The sequence below is a fragment of the Helianthus annuus genome, chromosome 5, assembly GCF_002127325.2.
Source record: "Helianthus annuus cultivar XRQ/B chromosome 5, HanXRQr2.0-SUNRISE, whole genome shotgun sequence".
NCBI classification, from domain to species: domain Eukaryota; kingdom Viridiplantae; phylum Streptophyta; class Magnoliopsida; order Asterales; family Asteraceae; genus Helianthus; species Helianthus annuus.
In genome coordinates, this window is record NC_035437.2 from 170,944,347 (window position 1) to 170,962,674 (window position 18,328).

Sequence of the window (18,328 nt, forward strand, 5' to 3'; positions counted from 1 at the left end):
AAATCTCTTCCCGACATTAATGAACTCATTTTTTCCAGGCATGAGATCGATCACCTCAACATCCAGAACTTTGGAAACCGAGCATGGCCTCTTGTGCATTGTTATGCTTTGTGTGTGATTAGTAGTTAACAATGGTTTGTGGATATACACATTATGTATGCTAAAACTATTTATAATGAAAAAATATACTTTGGGGTGGATGGTGGTGATTAGATATGAAAATAAATGTCAAATTAAATGCATCACTAGATAAAAAAGAGAAAGTAACAAAAAGATACATCTTGTTGTATGTATTCTATAAAAATGTATCTACAACTTGACCATATATAAAGTTGTTACTTCATCCAGATATATTATCTCTTTAAGAAAAAAACGGCTTGTGTTTTGTAAAAACAAATACAAAAACAAAAAAAACTACAAACTACTATATGTGCTTACATTTTTTTTTGTTACTGGTTTTTGTAACGAAATGGGTCATTTTCTGACTAATTATATATGTAGGATGGATGTAACTTCCAAAATATGTAAACTGGTATAAACAAAACCAAAAAAATCCGTAAGATAGAAAATTCTCAGATTCAACACAGCAAAAATCTACAAAAATCTCAGGGAAAAAAAAATGTAACATGGTAAAAACAAAACCAAAAAATCCATAACATAGAAAATTCTCAGCTTCAACCAAACATCAACAAGTACATACTAACGAAAATGTCATTAGCATACTAACAAGGATAATCCAACTAAGTACCACCTATTTCTTAATCTCAACAAACAATGCAAAAACCTCAACAAAGAAAGTTTACTTCTCACACAAACATTGTGGATATCATTTCACAATGCAACTGATCAATTAAACCATAGTCATTAAACTGAAAACCATACTACATACCAAACCCACATACATCCTAACATGCAAACATATGCATATGCATCCATTTTCAGATAATCTACACATGCAAACATGTGCATGTACAAAAGGTAGCCCAAAAAATACAAAAGGGATGATCTTGCGCTCCTCTAAAATGGAGACCAAAAAGCTGGCATCATAAAAGTTTTCAAAACACGCACAGCACCCACATCAATATAAATACCAAATCAAGTGGACTCCTGACTCGCAGAGCTTGAGTCCTCATCCTCGTTACCTGATTTATTCTTCTTTTTCTTTTTCTTGCAATTTCTTGAATCATGCCCAGTCACGTACTTCATACATGTTCGGCAAAGCCTGGGTGTTTTGGGAGGTTTGACAGCAGATTTGCTTGTTCCATCCTTTGTTCCTGATCCCGTCTGGATTGTTGAGAGTTACGTCCCCATCTAAAGAAACACCAAGCAATTCTTCAACAGCAGCATAGGTATCATTGTTGGCTTCATCATCAACTGGTCCTCCATTTAGTAACTTGCATTTCAGTTCCTTTATTTGCTCAGCAAAAGAAGAAAGTCCTCCAACATCACTTCTTAATGCGTCTACACATTCGGTTACAATCTCAAGAATCTGACTTTTCGCAACATCTTGTGGACGGGTGTCAACACCGTATCGACTTTCAATAGAAAATAAACTTTTAGGAAGCACGTCCCTAGTCCAACGCTTAACAACAAACTGGGCCGGGATTTTTTCAATATTGTTTACCCGGTAAACACAAAAAATGTGCCTACACAGATATCCAATACGGATGAAGTTGTTTCATGAACAAGAGACCGACTGATTTCTCAACTCAAGTTTAAACTACAAAAACACCAAAACACATTATTAAGCTTCTGTGAAAAAAAGCATAATGAAAGCTTAAACAAAAGATACCACTATAAGGATACAGCAAGTTACCGTGAATGTGTTGGTTGCATTGTTTCGTTTGTCCAACTGATTCACATAGTAAACACAAACATCATCACAATCCTCCGTGTTTACAATGTAACAAAACAACTTCCCTTGTATATCTCTTTTCTTACTTCTGTGAAAATTGCATGTGTATACAACTAGGGCTGTAAACGAACCGAACAAACACGAACAAGACCTTGTTCGTGTTCGTTTGTTAAGAAATATATGTGTTCGCGAACCGTTCACGAACACTCAAAGAACGAGATTTTATGTTCGTGTTTGTTTGTTAAGAAAATGAACTTGTTCATGTTTGTTTGTTAATTTTAGGCAACGAACAAAAACGAATGTTGACGAACACAAATGAGCACAAACTAATGTTCATGAACACAAATGGAAACAAACGAACACAAATAAACATTCATGAACAGAATATATTATACACTTACACTTATCAGATATTTAATTTGTTGGAATTTTGAGTATTTAAATACATATAAAAACTAAAAACAATAATGAACTATCAAACACAAACGAACACGTTACCAAATGTTCACGAACATAAACGAACGAACACGACCTCTGTTCATGTTTGTTTATTTAACTAAACGAACGAAATTTTTTGTTCGTGTTCGTTTGCTTAATAAACAAACGAACACAAACGAACTTACCGCCAAACGGTTCACAAACTGTTCGCCGAACGTTTGGTTCGTTTGCAGCCCTATATACAACTCAAAAGCATGCTTCTCAATAGCTAAGTCAGTAGTGTCCATGAATACACTAGATGAAGTTTTAAACTCTGCACACGTTGCCTGTAACGCTGATTGTCTATCCTAGTTTCATAACGTAGCATGAACTGAACTAGTGTGTTAGCGCTAGAAGAGTTGACCTTGAAGCTTGAGTTGGAGCTTTCACATCTTGATGTAGTCTTCATCAGACAACACATTGGGATATCACGGAAGTAGGCAGGTACCCATTGGTCCTTAATTGAGTACATATCATTCAACCAGTCATGATATTGTAACCCATATTCTTCCATAAAAAGTTGCCAACGTTTCTCAAATGTAGATGGCTTCATGTGAATACTCCACACCAAACGATGCATCAATGCCCTTAGCTCAGAGTTTTGTAACAGGTCTCCAGCAATCTATACATATCAGAACACAGAACTGTTAAGAAAATGTAACAAAAAACCTTCTCAAAAGAGATTCATAAATTAATAAAACCTTGGTGGGAAGTTTCTTCATAATATGCCACATGCAAAGGCGGTGCCGAGAGTCTGTGAAAACCTCTGAAATGGCAGCTTTCATTGAAGGGTCCTTGTCCGTCAGAACTAACTTTGGTTGCTTCTTCTGTGCCTTCAGAAATGATTTAAGTAACCATTTATAAGACTCAGTGGTTTAATTGAATAGCAAGCCAGCACCGAATGTCACACATTGTTTATGATTATCAACCCCAGTGAAAGGAACAAAAATCATGTTGTACCTGCGCGATGAAAAAAATAAACAAAAGTTAATAATATGTTAAACGGAAAAAAAGTACCAGTTTGCAAAACCTTACTTGTTAGTGTGATAAGTCGCATCAAAAGCTAACACATCACCAAGCACCTCATAGTTTATCTTGGAAATTTCGTCTGCCCAAAAAATCGACCTTAATTGCCCTTTCTCAACCACAAACTCATAGTAAAAGTTTGGTAAGCTCTCCGATCTTTCTTTCAAACGATCTATAACAAGTTGCGCATCACGGTCACCAATATAAAGCCTAACCGACTGGCTCCAGTTCTTAAAATCAGTTGGCGTGCCACGTACGTTGTGATGTCCACCCATCAGGGACACTAAAACTTTGTGAGAAACAATTGGACCCATTTTGTTCAAACTCATGTTATGGATAAACTGTTTGGATGTAAAGGGTAGTTTCCTTGAAATCCTACTTAGGTCACGATTAAAACGCTCAACAAACGGATGATTATGGTGCTCATGAAATCTTACCACTGTGCACATAGAGTTGCCCTCACAAAACTTAACCAGTATACTAGCCTTGCAATCTGTCACTGTGAAATTACTTTGCCTGATAGTCAAGGTTGACTGCTCCAAGGTATCAGTTTTACGCTTAATCTTGGTTTGCCCCTTACAAATAGAAAATCCAGAATACACAACATAGTCCTTGTACATACTGAACACGTCCTTCCACGTTTCATATACACAACCAACAACAGGATTTAAAACACTATGAACATTAGGACACCACATTCTAGTGCCATTGGGTGTGTGGTGAACATAAAATTCCTCGTCCGCATGAACACCTACAAAAAAGGTATTGTTTAATAAATTTTAACACGTATAGGTTAAAAAAGAAAATTTACTTGTAACATGAAACCTAACAAACTGATGCATTTTACTGTATTCTCAATACAACTTTAACACGTTTTCCTAAAATGCAAAGAAAACATGGTGGTACATTTTTTTGATGTCACCAAAAAGTGTAGATGCTGGTGCATTTTTTTATGTAATCCAAAAATGTAATCTCGAATGTTTTCCCCTTCCAAAAAATATAAAAACTTAATACAAGTGTAACCACATGTTTTTACCTTCTATAAAATATAAAAGCTTATTTCATAAAAATAAAAAATAAAAATGGTTAGACTTGTTTTTACCTTCTACAAGTTTACCACATTTTCAACCAAACTAACCAACACATCATCTGTTTTTTCCTCCTCTACAAACAAAAAAACAAAAAACAAAAAATAATAATAATAACAAACTACAAACATTAACACTAGAGGTGTTACAATAACCCTATAGAAAAAAATTCATGGTTTCACATAAACAATGACCTGTGGATAGCAGCTGTGTAAAAGTACAATTCTAAACACCATCCTCGTCATCATTTGTGCCATTTTGATTCAGAACTGAGGCTACACATAAAAAAATACCCCAAAAAAAATCAAGAAGAATCCAATGAAAATCTAAACAAGAAAACCTTAATTTACACAACTACTCGTATGCATTTAAAGCTGTACATTTAATAAAACTGAAAAAAAAAGTATCACTCACCTGGAAACTCTGAAGAAATGGGTTCAGGATCTTCAACAACTCTACTCTCACCCAATGGATCTTCATCTTCATTAAATGCAAAATAAGGTAAAAGATTATGTGGGAGAACATTTAAGGGTGAACCCGGATGATCATTGAGTGTCTCCGTACCACCGGCAACAGTCCGAGGTTGTTGGCTGTTCAAATCAGCCATGTTAAATGCAAAAGCTCTTCAATGGTTAGTATGGTTATTTTCTTTCACTCCAATTTCTGATGGGGATAAATGAGATATGAGATATGGAGGAGCCTATGGATATGTAATAAAACAAATGAGAAGATATGTGAGAGAGGTGAGAGATTATACAAGTACAGTGGTATTAAATGAGAGAAAGATGAAAAGATGAAAAGAAGAAAAGTCTGCGTGTGCAGACTTACACATCTCATACACTCAAAAGGTTAAAAGAAAATGACAATTATGCCCTTATCTCCTCTCAATCTAATATCAAACATGGATCAATCCTAGCCACATGTGAGAGTTTTTTAGGTTTTCTCAACTGGAATGGGTTTTCTCATTATAATTAGCCTATATACATATGGGAAAGTTTAAACTAGAACGATTGCTAGTTAGCTAATAGTTACACATAGACCCCTGAATTACTGAGAATTTATATTAGCCGCTAAACAATAAACATTGTTCATCTAGGGGGTTTTACACTAGCCACAAGTTGCGTGGTTTCCTCCTAGAACGAGACGCGGTGAGAATTAAATTGCCTATGATATACATTCGTAGTTGTGTACTATCCATGGGTGGGTTGACGGTCAGGCTGAGTTGGTGTGAAAGCCCAACTAGCTGGTCTATCAGCCGTTCACAAAAGAATTAAATATTGCAAATACAAAGTCTACTAAAAATAAGAAGTCGTAAGAAAGGTATCAAAAGGACTTTGATTGACATCATTCAAGCGGCATTGGAACCATATCATAAAACTCTACGATATGAGATGTTAGGTTTTCACTTTTGGATTAATAGCTTGTAGATTTTAGAGTAAGAAGGGTATCAAATGGACTCTGATTGACATCATTCAAGCGGCATTGAAACCATTTCATTGAACTCTACGATATGAGATGTTAGGTTTTCACTTTTGGATTTATGGCTTGTAGATTTTAGAGTAAGAATGGTATCAAACGGACTCTGATTGACACCATTCAAGCAACATTGAAACCGTCTCATTGAACCCTACGATATAAGATGTTAGGGTCTGTTTGGTATGGCGTAATGGAATAGATAAGGGAATGGAATGGACGAGGTAATGGAATGGACAAGGGAATGAAATGGATCATTACATTCCATAGTCTTGTTTGGTTACCATGCAGGAAAGGAATAAATCATTATCTTGTGTTGTTTAGTAGGTAAGAAAAGATGAATGAATTAAATTGGCGATGGGTGGTTGCGGTGATCGGTGGCAGCTAGTGGCGGTGGCAGCGATGAGTGGCGGTGGTCGATGGGTGACGGTTGATAGCGGTGGCGGCAGTGATGGTCGGGGTTGGTGGTGGTCGGCGGTGGCGGGTGGCGGAGATGGTGGTGGCGACGGGTGGCGGTGGCGGTGAAGAAGGTGGGTGGTGGTGGTCGACGGTAGCGGGTGGTGGCAGCGGAGGATGGTGGTGGTGGTCGGCAGAGGGTGGCGTTAGTGGTCAGGGTGGAGGTGGTCTGCGATGGCGGGTGGCAGCGATGGTAGTCGGTGGCTGTCACACCCCAACCAATGGCGGAAACATCGGGATGAGACGAAGTGTGAAGATTGCTCGAGACATCATAACGCTAATAATTGTGACAAGTATTTAAATAATCATTTCATTTCATTTCTAAAGAATCAAGTACACGGTTTTGAAACAAAGTACAACAACATGAATAATAAAATGATACAATACAATTACAATTCTTTCTAAGTGTGTATCTAAGCATCCTACTAGATTCCATGCATCGTTAACATCCACCTGTAACATGTTAAAATAAAGTTCAATGCAAAAGCAAAGGCGAGTATACAAGTTTGATACGTACATAGCAAAAGATAAGTTTTGAACAATTCCTCATAGCAAGCATGTGATTCAAGATAAGCCTTTAAATATGGTATGTGTCTAAGATATCAAACCAAGGAAACGCAATATGCTCATGACATAACCGAGATAAAGGGGCGGGTCGTTAATCCTATAGCGCTACATATGTCACGGTTTGGCTCGTACGAAGTTAATGATAAATTCAACACATAAGATAAGTCCAAGTTTAAAGCATCAAGCCATCACGTATACAAGCATGTTGTAGGAATGTTCATGTGTTTAAGCAAAATGTTCATGTGTAAGTTTGTTGATAGATAAACATGTTACACCCCAAAAGTGGTAAAAGTAAAAAGGGGGAAATACGAGTATACTCACAAAGTTTGCATATGTTTTCCGACTATCCAATGTGACAAAGTTGACAAGGTTGGAAGGTTGAATGCGTAAAGGTTTAAGTTCAAGCATGTTTAGAGTCGAGATTCGGAATGAAAGTGACATGAAAATATTATTTCAAAATATTCATCTTCACACATAACACTTGTATGACACTTGGTAACCACAAGGGTTATAATGATTTCATGAGTTGAACACCCATAAGAATCATAACAAGGTTTAGGTCCTTAGATGATAACCTACTACTTTGACAAATGAATATGATTTCAACATCAAAGATTCGAGTGTACATAGATAGTATTTAGGTTGTATAATATACACATATTATTAAGTCCAAATGTTCAAGTATTCAAGTAAGAGGTAGAAGATTACATCTTCATTTAGGTACCTCAAGTTGAGTCATGGGTGTCATGGATGGGGTAGGAAGACAAGGCTTCCATTTAGGTACCTCTTTGATGTTCACCACTACACTTGATGTAAAAACAACCAAGGAGGGTCATGAACTAAGGTCATTACATGTAGGTAAAGTAAACTAACTAATAGAAATCATCAAATCATGTGAGGATTGTATGTTTGGACAACCCAAGTTGTTCCATAATCACTCATGTATCAAAGACTATGTTTGACATGATTTGTGGGTTGAAACCCTAGACAAAACACCAAGTTTATGAGGTTTAATCCTCTGATTTCAAATGTCTCAACCTTGTTTTTAAGCTTAACCAACCATGGGATAAGTTGTAAGCATTAGGACATAGGCATGAGATGTGTTAGACACAAGTTGCATAGGTTTAAACAAGTTTTGAAGAACATAAAAATCAAACAGAAAGTTTATGGACTATTTCGGGGTATTTCCAGGTCTGATTTCTCCAAGGAGAAGTCTAGGAATCGAACCCCATGATTATCCAAGCAAGTAGGAAAAAGAATCAAGTGAATCGGATAAGAATTGAGTGAGTTATGCTCATTTTCGTGAAGGGGTGTCAATCTGCTCGAACCTTTGCTTTCAGCTACGGTTTGGAGGATGTTTTGAGAGTTTTTAGTGTTGCAAAAGTGGTAGGGAGGCTGGTTATAAGTGGTATTTATAGGGGGAAGGATTAGGGTTTCAATGGGTTGGGCTTTGGAAGTGTTTAGAAGGGGTTACACCTTGAAACTAGCCCACAAAACCCAACTATATGGGGCTGAATTTTGCTGAATTGGGGCTGCCATATTTCTTTATTTTTTAAGACATTATAATGAGTAATTTTGTTAGTTAAGTTGTGTAATAATATGCAACAATGTTTCCCCTAACTTGTAACAAGGTGAAATATGAAATAAAACATGATTTAACTAGGTAAAAAGTGTAATGTACAAGTATGTAACATGTTTGTAAGTGACAAGTATATGTCACATATTAGATGATTAACCGTTGTATAAATAAGCATATTATTAGGGGTTTTTAGGTATCAACAATTTAAGGACAAGCATGGACATGCATCGTGAATAAGTATCGTATAAGTATGAATTACAAATAAGGATTCGATGTACAATGAATTCGAACGTATGAACATGTATGAATATGTAGATGGTGAATTTAAAGAAATACGAATTTTATTTATGATCCAAGTCTCGGATTTACAATGATTACAAGGAAAGAACGATTACAAGAATACAAAGTTTCCAAAAATAGTTTTACAAACGATGGTTTCTAAATATTGAAAGTATGAAAACGCGGGGCGTTACAGTCTCCCCTCCTTTAGGAAATTTCGTCCCGAAATTTATTCAAGAGATAGACTTGAAGAGTTCTAGTAAAAATTTGAGACTTGAAAATTTTGAAATGTTTCGAAAGGCACAAAACTTTGGGAAAATAAGTTTGTAAAATGATTTGTCGGGATAAAATGGTTTTGAGGCATAAGCAGGGGTAAACGTGGATAGGTAAAAATGATTTGAAATGGCTAAAATTAGAAAATCGGTTCTAAAGGTAATAAGGTAAGTTAGGATTCGAATGCTTGAGTGAGCTTGATTGTGACCGAGGCTCGTATGACAGGAAGGAAATAGGAGCATGGGGCGAACAATTGACACCAAAAGAACGCAAGTATATGAGTGATATGGGTATTAGATAGATGAAAGTTGCATGTTAAAGATGAAGTCTCGTCATGGATAATCGGACGTAATGCGTTTGTGAGTTGTTTAAAGCTTGTATTAGGTCCAAGAGGTCTGTAAAACACTGAATTTCTCATGACACGTTTTACGAAAGTTTGGTAATATGGTGAAAACACTTATATATAGGAAGTACCAGCGGCGTATCCACAGTGTTTTGACCATGTTACATCCGTTTCGTCTTCGGTGTCATGTCACGTTCCGTGCATTACCATACGCAGTAGCACACTCTATGGTTCTCATACGCCTATCACTATAATCCCGTGTGCACCCGTGATTATTTTGATCGTCGCATGATCCGCATAGCTTGTACTAGTTGTGTATGAATCAGGGTATACAAAAAAATTAGAATGTGCACGTATAAGAGTATAGTATACAAGCAAGTCCATGCTTAAGTATGTATGGGACCCACGCAAGCGAATCCCTTGGGTTGCGCTCGCGTATAGGTACGAATGTATGAATCATGAGTAAGGATGAAAGTATGAGCATAAGTTTAAGTATGAATACACATGTATGTATGAGCATAAACATAAAACGTGTAAGTAGTATGTGTACAAGTAGAAGCGTAAAACGTATAAGTAGTATGCGTATAAGTACAAGCATAAAACGTATGAACATAGGTGTAGGTATGAAAAATAAATATTACGTATATAGTGTTTGTTGGGACGCCACGGATCTAAGTGTATAAAACATTCAAAAGGTCGAGTATGTAAATACGAACAATATAAGTGAAATTGTCGCGATGAAATGGCAAAACGTGTATGATGATATGCATGTATAGTTGTTTAAACGAAATGTTGAGTTTATTGAATCAAATTTAGATTGAGCTTGGTTTGAAAGGTAGAATATAGTTTGTAAATGTAAAGGAACATAAAGTACTCATTGGTTATGCTTAACGTATTTTGTAATGATTGAAATGCTACTTTTGTTTAAAAAAAAGGAGTTCACGTATGTTGAAAATTGTCGGTCCCCATGGAGTCTTTTAGCCCACGTGTTTTGAAATTTGGGTGACGAGTTAAGCGTTGTAGAGAGGGTTTTTTTTTTTTTTTTTTTTTTTTTGAAAATAACGGGTTTGTTTCATTTGCATCAAGACATGAAATTTTGAACTTTGAAGGTTCTTGTGAAAACGTCGACCCTAAGAAAAGAAATTTAGTAAAGGACTTAGTGATTGTTTAAAAAAAATAAATTTAACAAATGATTTATTGATGTTGAAAAGAGTATTTGGTAAAACGATCATATAACATCCATGAGATCTTATAAGTAATTGAGAAAGGTTAGGTTGATTTCGATTAAGAATGGAAGTCTCTAGTATGATGATATAATGTGAGCGTATTTTAGTTAATAAATCGGATATGAAGTTCATGGGCAAGAGATTCATTAGACCGATTAATTGATAGGTAGCATTTCATAAGGTTTGGAAATTCGTGAAATAAAATGTTTTAAGACATGATTAAGAATCTCGTGTATATGATTTGAGTGAAAATGGATGGTAGAATAAGAAGTACGTTTGATAAACAATGTATTTTGAAATCGGTATAAGTAGGTATTTTGAATAATGATAAATGATTTAGGTATAAAACATGATCGGGTTTGCATAATAAAATATTTTGAAAGAGAAGTTTTGGTAACGGTCACCTAAGTAAGGGAATCACCCCTAACTCGTTGGTGAGGTCGTTTTAAGGGAAGAGGGGTGGAGTCAATCGTCAAGGTAGGGAAGTCACTCCAATATCGATGATACATCTCCACTAGTTGTTACAAGGAATATGAATGTAAATTATATGAAAATCATGCATATATAAGTGTATCGAAAAGGTTCGATATGTTGTGCGTGTGAAAAGAGAAATCAAAGGTAAACTCGAGGTTGAAAGATTGCATCCTATAAAATGAACAATAGAAACACATGTTTGACCAAAGTTTGGAGTGTTCCAAAACGGAACTTTGACTAACCAAAGTGGTCGAAAAGTCTTTTGAATTTGAGGAGCATGCTTTGGCCTAATAGGTAAAATACTCTCGCCGACAAGTCGGTTAACGGTATTTACCCTTCCGGTTACTACATGTCCCAAATCAATCGAAATTTCGAGACTTGGCGGGATTTATGAAAAAAAAATGCCAAGGAGTGGAACTAGTCGACAAGGTGCGGTTTCACCCCTAACTTGACGATTTCGTATCCTAAGTGTGGTTGGTACTCGTCGGGTCAAAATTTAATTTCGACGTGTTGACGAGGGTCCACTAGAATTTGAAATTTGAGATTTACCATTAAGATGTGGATTTCACTCCTAGCTTAATGGCGATATCTCGTGTAAAAAAAAAGAATAGGTAGATTGAGAGTCGTTCACCAAATTGTGGGTTTCACGCCTATTTTGGTGAATTCGTCTCATTTGTACAATATGAGTGTTGTCGGATTTAGAATAATCGAGTAAAATGCATGAGGGAAGTGTATGTCGAAGGAGATACACAAACAAGTGTAAACACATAGGAAAGCATATCAAATATGGTACTTAAATAATGAAATGATAAAACAAGTATTAACACATAGAGAAATATGTCAAGTATAACACATAAAGAATCGAACAACGAAACAAGTGTTAACACATAATAAAACAAGCATTAATGCGTAAGAATAACATGTCAAATATTACACATGAGTAACATACATGTTTAAAAGAGCATAAATAAATAAGTAACAAATAAAGTATCATGTAGTAGCCCAAGCAAAGCATACGAATAAGGCTCTAAAACTATAGACTAGGTGAAAGCATTCCTACTTTTCCTAATTCCCTATAGTTATGGCTCTGATACCAATCTGTCACACCCCAACCAATGGCGGAAACATCGGGATGAGACGAAGTGTGAAGATTGCTCGAGACATCATAACGCTAATAATTGTGACAAGTATTTAAATAATCATTTCATTTCATTTCTAAAGAATCAAGTACAAGGTTTTGAAACAAAGTACAACAACATGAATAATAAAATGATACAATACAAATACAATTCTTTCTAAGTGGGTATCTAAGCATCCTACTAGATTCCATGCATCGTCAACATCCACCTGTAACATGTTAAAATAAAGTTCAATGCAAAAGCAAAGGCGAGTATACAAGTTTGATACGTACATAGCAAAAGATAAGTTTTGAACAATTCCTCATAGCAAGCATGTGATTCAAGATAAGCCTTTAAATATGGTATGTGTCTAAGATATCAAACCAAGGAAACGCAATATGCTCATGACATAACCGAGATAAAGGGGCGGGTCGTTAATCCTATAGCGCTACATATGTCACGGTTTGGCTCGTACGAAGTTAATGATAAATTCAACACATAAGATAAATCCAAGTTTAAAGCATCAAGCCATCACGTATACAAGCATGTTATAAGAATGTTCATGTGTTTAAGCAAAATGTTCATGTGTAAGTTTGTTGATAGATAAACATGTTACACCCCAAAAGTGGTAAAAGTAAAAAGGGGGAATACGAGTATACTCACAAAGTTTGCATATGCTTTCCAATTATCCAATTATTGACGAGTTGATGAGGTTGGAAGATTGAATGTGTAGGGTGAAAGTTCAAGTATGCTTAGAGTCGAGATTCGGCATTCAAAACAACATAAAAAGTAAGATATGTGAATAGCATGTGAAAATAATCATCTTCAACACTTAACACTTGTATGACACTTGGTAACCACAAGGGTTATGATAATGTTTTCATGAGTTGAACACCCATAAGAATCACAACAAGGTTTAGGTCTTAGGTGATGTTCTACTACTTTAACATATAAACATGAGTTCAACATCAAAGGTTCGAATGAGTGTATATATATATCTAGGTTAAGTACTACATATTATTTAGTCCAATAATTCGAGTAGGAGGTAGAAGATTAGAATCTTCATTTAGGCACCTCGTGTTATCATAGATGTCATGTATGGGGTAGGAAGGACATGCTTCCATTTAGGAACCCCTTGAATGTTCACCACTTCACTTGGTGTAACAACAACCAAGGAGGGTCACGAACTAGGATTTGCACAATAACATAAACAACCTAACTATAGAGAAATCATCAAATCACATGAGGATTGTATGTAGGACAACCCAAGTTGTTCCCTAATCACTCATTCATCAAGACCTAAGCTTGACATGATTTGTGGGTTGAAACCCTAGACAAAACACCAAGTTTATGAGGTTTAATCCTCTGATTTTAAATGTCTCAACCTTGTTTTTAAGCTTAACCAACCATGGGATAAGTTGTAAGCATTAGGACATAGGTATGAGATGTGTTGAACACAAGTTACATAGGTTTAAACAAGTATTTGATGAACATAAAAACAAACAGAAAGTTTATGGACGATTTCGGGGCATTTCCAGGTCTGATTTCTCCAAGGAGAAGTCTAGGAATCGAACCCCATGATTATCCAAGTAAGTAGGAAAAAGAATCAAGTGATTTCGTTAAGAAATGAGTGAGTTATGCTCATTTTCGTGAAGGGGTGTCAATCTGCTCGAACCTTTGCTTTCAGCTACGGTTTGGAGGATGTTTTGAGAGTTTTTAGTGTTGCAAAAGTGGTAGGGAGGCTGGTTATAAGTGGTATTTATAGGGGGAAGGATTAGGGTTTCAATGGGTTGGGCTTTGGAAGTGTTTAGAAGGGGTTACACCTTGAAACTAGCCCACAAAACCCAACTATATGGGGCTGAATTTTGCTGAATTGGGGCTGCCATATTTCTTTATTTATTTTTTATTTTTAAAACATTATAATGAGTAATTTTGTTAATTAAGTTGTATAATAGTATGCAACAATGTTTCCCTTAACTTGTAACAAGGTGAAATATGAAATAAAACATGATTTAACTAGGTAAAAAGTGTAATGTACAAGTATGTAACATGTTTGTAAGTGACAAGTATATGTCACATATTAGATGATTAACCGTTGTATAAATAAGCATATTATTAGGGGTTTTTAGGTATCAACAATTTAAGGACAAGCATGGACATGCATCGTGAATAAGTATCGTATAAGTATGAATTACAAATAAGCATTCGATGTACAATGAATTCGAACGTATGAACATGTATGAATATGTAGATGGTGAATTTAAAGAAATACGAATTTTATTTATGATCCAAGTCTCGGATTTACAATGATTACAAGGAAAGAACGATTACAAGAATACAAAGTTTCCAAAAATAGTTTTACAAACGATGGTTTCTAAATATTGAAAGTATGAAAACGCGGGGCGTTACAGAAACGTTGTAGACCTCCAAGGCTCGTCACAACCAAGTGAACAGCCGGGTCAGAAACACAACCAAAGCCTACAAAACGCAAAATATAACTTCGTGCCCACATAAACACGAAAATATCGACAGCAAGGTAACTACACATTGTAATGCTCCTAAGGCTGATCACAGCTGAGCTCACACAATAACCTGCAACTCGATCACTTCGTATGTCACCTATAAGCGCACACGTTCAAACGACAGAATAAAACGTTGTAGTAACACAACACCACCTGTCAGCGCCATAATTCATTCGTGACACCTAATCAAAGTAATTAAACATGCACATATTATGACGATAACAAAATTTACATAAAAAACAAAATATGCATCTAACAAAGAAGATCAAGTGCGTATACCCACAAAAGGTAAACAAAAATAAAAATTGTCTAAAAACAATCAACATTACAGACCCATCCAAGGTCATACACGGCACACAGGCCAAAACCCCTCGATCAAGTTTGACTAGTGCCAGCACCTCCTGCTGCATCACCATCTTCTCCCAAAGCTTTCTTCAACAAGGCAACCCCATCCGCTTTAACAATGAGCTCATGGTTGATGAAACTTGATCACCGGATGCTTGGAACTTGAATGAAGTCATCTCGAAGCTTGAACAATGGAGAATTGATGAATGATTAGGGTTTTGGTGAACGATGATGGTGGAGGAATAAGGGTGGAAGGATTAGGGTTTGTGTCAATTGATGATGGTGGATGATGGTAATGATGATCTTGATGATTCGGTTCAAGCTTGATGTTCTAGATGGAATAAAGATGAATGGTGGTGATTGGGTAGGTGATTATGGCTCCAAGATAGAAGATTCAAACTCAAGTAAAGTGTAACTTACGAGTTTATGGCCTAAGAGCCAATCAAAATCGTTCCTCACACCCTAGAACCCAAAATTCACGTTTTGAAGATCTGCAGCCCGTCGCCGACGGCCTGGGACCCGTCGGCGACAGCTTCCCAAAAACCAGTTTTTCTCCGACGCGCTAAATCACTGGATACGGGCTACCTTGGCCGACGACCATTTCTAGAGGGCGTCGCCGACGACTTGGGACCCGTCGGCGACGGACTCTCCAATCCTGATTCCTCGATTTTCCATTTTTCGCTTCCGTTTGACCCGTAACGCGTCCCGGTGCTCTGGTTTTCGACCCGGTGACTCGTAAAGCTCCCGATAAGCTCCTTAACTTCATTAAACCTGCAAAAACACAAATCTAATTAAAAGTAGGTTATTCAAGATTAAAACTCATGTAAAAACATAAATTTACATGATTACGAACACCGGTTTTCAACCACGTATCAATAATACGGAGCAGAACATATAAAATGATGAAAATCCTTGGTTAATGGAAAAAGGGATCTAATGATAAAATCCGAAATGGGTCGGATGGGCGAATTGGTAGTTAAAAACCATGTTATGTTATGTATATAAACGGCCAAACGAGCCAATGGTGATAATAACACCATTTGGCGATATCGACTAACATTTGGTTGTCAAGTTATATGTTCACAGGATTGAACAGAAATTGAATAATTGCATCGCTTTGGAGTAGCAGCTAATAAAAGCAAGGTATAAAAATGAAACGGGTCTATATGTTGACCGGGCCAGGTATGCATAAATAAGATATTAGTTATAAGCGCGATTTGGGTCAAATATTTAGTGGAAGCCCGTCATCGTAAATGAGGGGCTAAAGTTGACCAAAACGCCCTTGATGGGTAAAACGGGTAAACGACCCATATGGATTGTTTAGGAACTTGCGTTATGTTTATGGAATATAGGTAGATACCTTGAAGGTGGAATTTTGAAGTGTGAAAAGAAAAGAGCGGATTATAGACTAAATTGCTTAAAATTCCCTAAACGGGTCAAAAGTCTTAGTAATTCGATTTCATGCCAAGAGCTTGAAATCCCATATTTTATAAGCTCGGGTGTAGGGTTATAACTCCATATGACGGAAAATTAAATTACGGACGAGTAGGAAAAAGAATCGCGTAAAACGGACATCTTGATCAAAAGTTATGAAACTTTAAAGTTAGAATTCCGATCGAAAATCGGAGCTGGGAAATGCAGCAATTAGCTGCAACATTCTGGAAAAAGGGAGGCGTCGCGCCGCGCGACAGGGTGGGTCTTAGGCCGTCGAGCAACGCGACGGGGTGCCAGTTGCATGAAAATCGTTTGTTTAATCTGTTATGCATTGCGAACCCATTTAAATACGTTTTAAGCTACGTATGACTAATCTAACTCATGTTTTATGAGTTGCAGGTAAAATCCTAGTACCGGAGGACGATCAAGTTCAACAAAGAACCGAACATGTTCAAGATACAAGCTTCCGCACGGCGTTTCGTAGTCAGTTTAAACGACGAACTTATTTGTATTATGTTGTAAACTTTTAAGTTGTAAAAGTTTTAAATTACTCGTATTTTCTAAGGATCCTTAATCGTAATTACATGTTTATTTTCGTTATATATACAAAAACCTTTAAAATAATAATAAGGTTGTTACAGTGTAAAAGATGTAAAGTATAAGTGATCAAAGTTAAAAGTGAAAAAGTTTATGTTTAAGATGAAAAATTTATAAAAGCCTTGTGGTTTAAAGTAAAAGAAAAAAAAACACAAATCAAAAGTGGAACAACAAATATAACTAAAGATACAACCATTATGGTGTGGTTTTTAAACCCACCTTGGGTACAAATCATAAATCAATGGGTACAACAATGAGATGCCCAACATATCTACAAAGCTTAATGTACAATCTCTAATTCAACAAAATGTTACAAATTATATTATAGTATATATAAATATAAATATAAATATAAATTATAGTATGGTGGTGGTGATGGTAGTGGTGGATAGGAGAGAGAGAGAGAATGAGAATGAATGATTATGTATTTTTATAAACAATTTTTTTAATTGTGTAATTTTTTCGTATTTTTTCATTAAATATTGTTTTAAATAAAATGATAAAATTACTAGTCTACTCTCATGTGTAAAGCACCCATGACCAGATCACATCAAACTGAAATCTTTAACTGAGTTAGCGTCAAAGGACATATGGTGTAAGGTTCTTTAATACGTAAATGTTGATTCTTGTAATTCAAAAGGTAAATGATATTCATTGCAATTTGCTATAAACATAAAGAACGAAAACTATAATTTACCATTTTTAAAATATATTATTTCAAGACAACCTATTTTATAGTGAAAGACATTTTTTTGATATATGTAGGATAATGTATATTGTATAGGATATATTTCGGTATGAGTAGTATAAAATGTAGAATAAATTTAATATATGTGGGATATATTTACAATAAATATCGATATTGATGTATGTGTAAAATAAAGTGTTTTTACATAACTAATAGAAAGAAAATAATTAAGGAAAGAATTTATAAACTATTTATTATTATTTTATCGTTATATATTTTTTTTCTGACGTTAAATTTTTTAAATTGATCCTTCCCCTACAAACTAAACTAAACATCGACAACAATAACTAGATGGAAGTCCCCCCGCGTTGCGGCGGGGGCATGAAACCGTATCTCGTTTATTACAAAAGCAATGCAAAAGGCATGAAACCGAGGGCATAAAAACATGTCTCATTTATTATGAAAGTGATGCAAGGGACATGAAACAGTGTCTCGCTTATTACGAAGT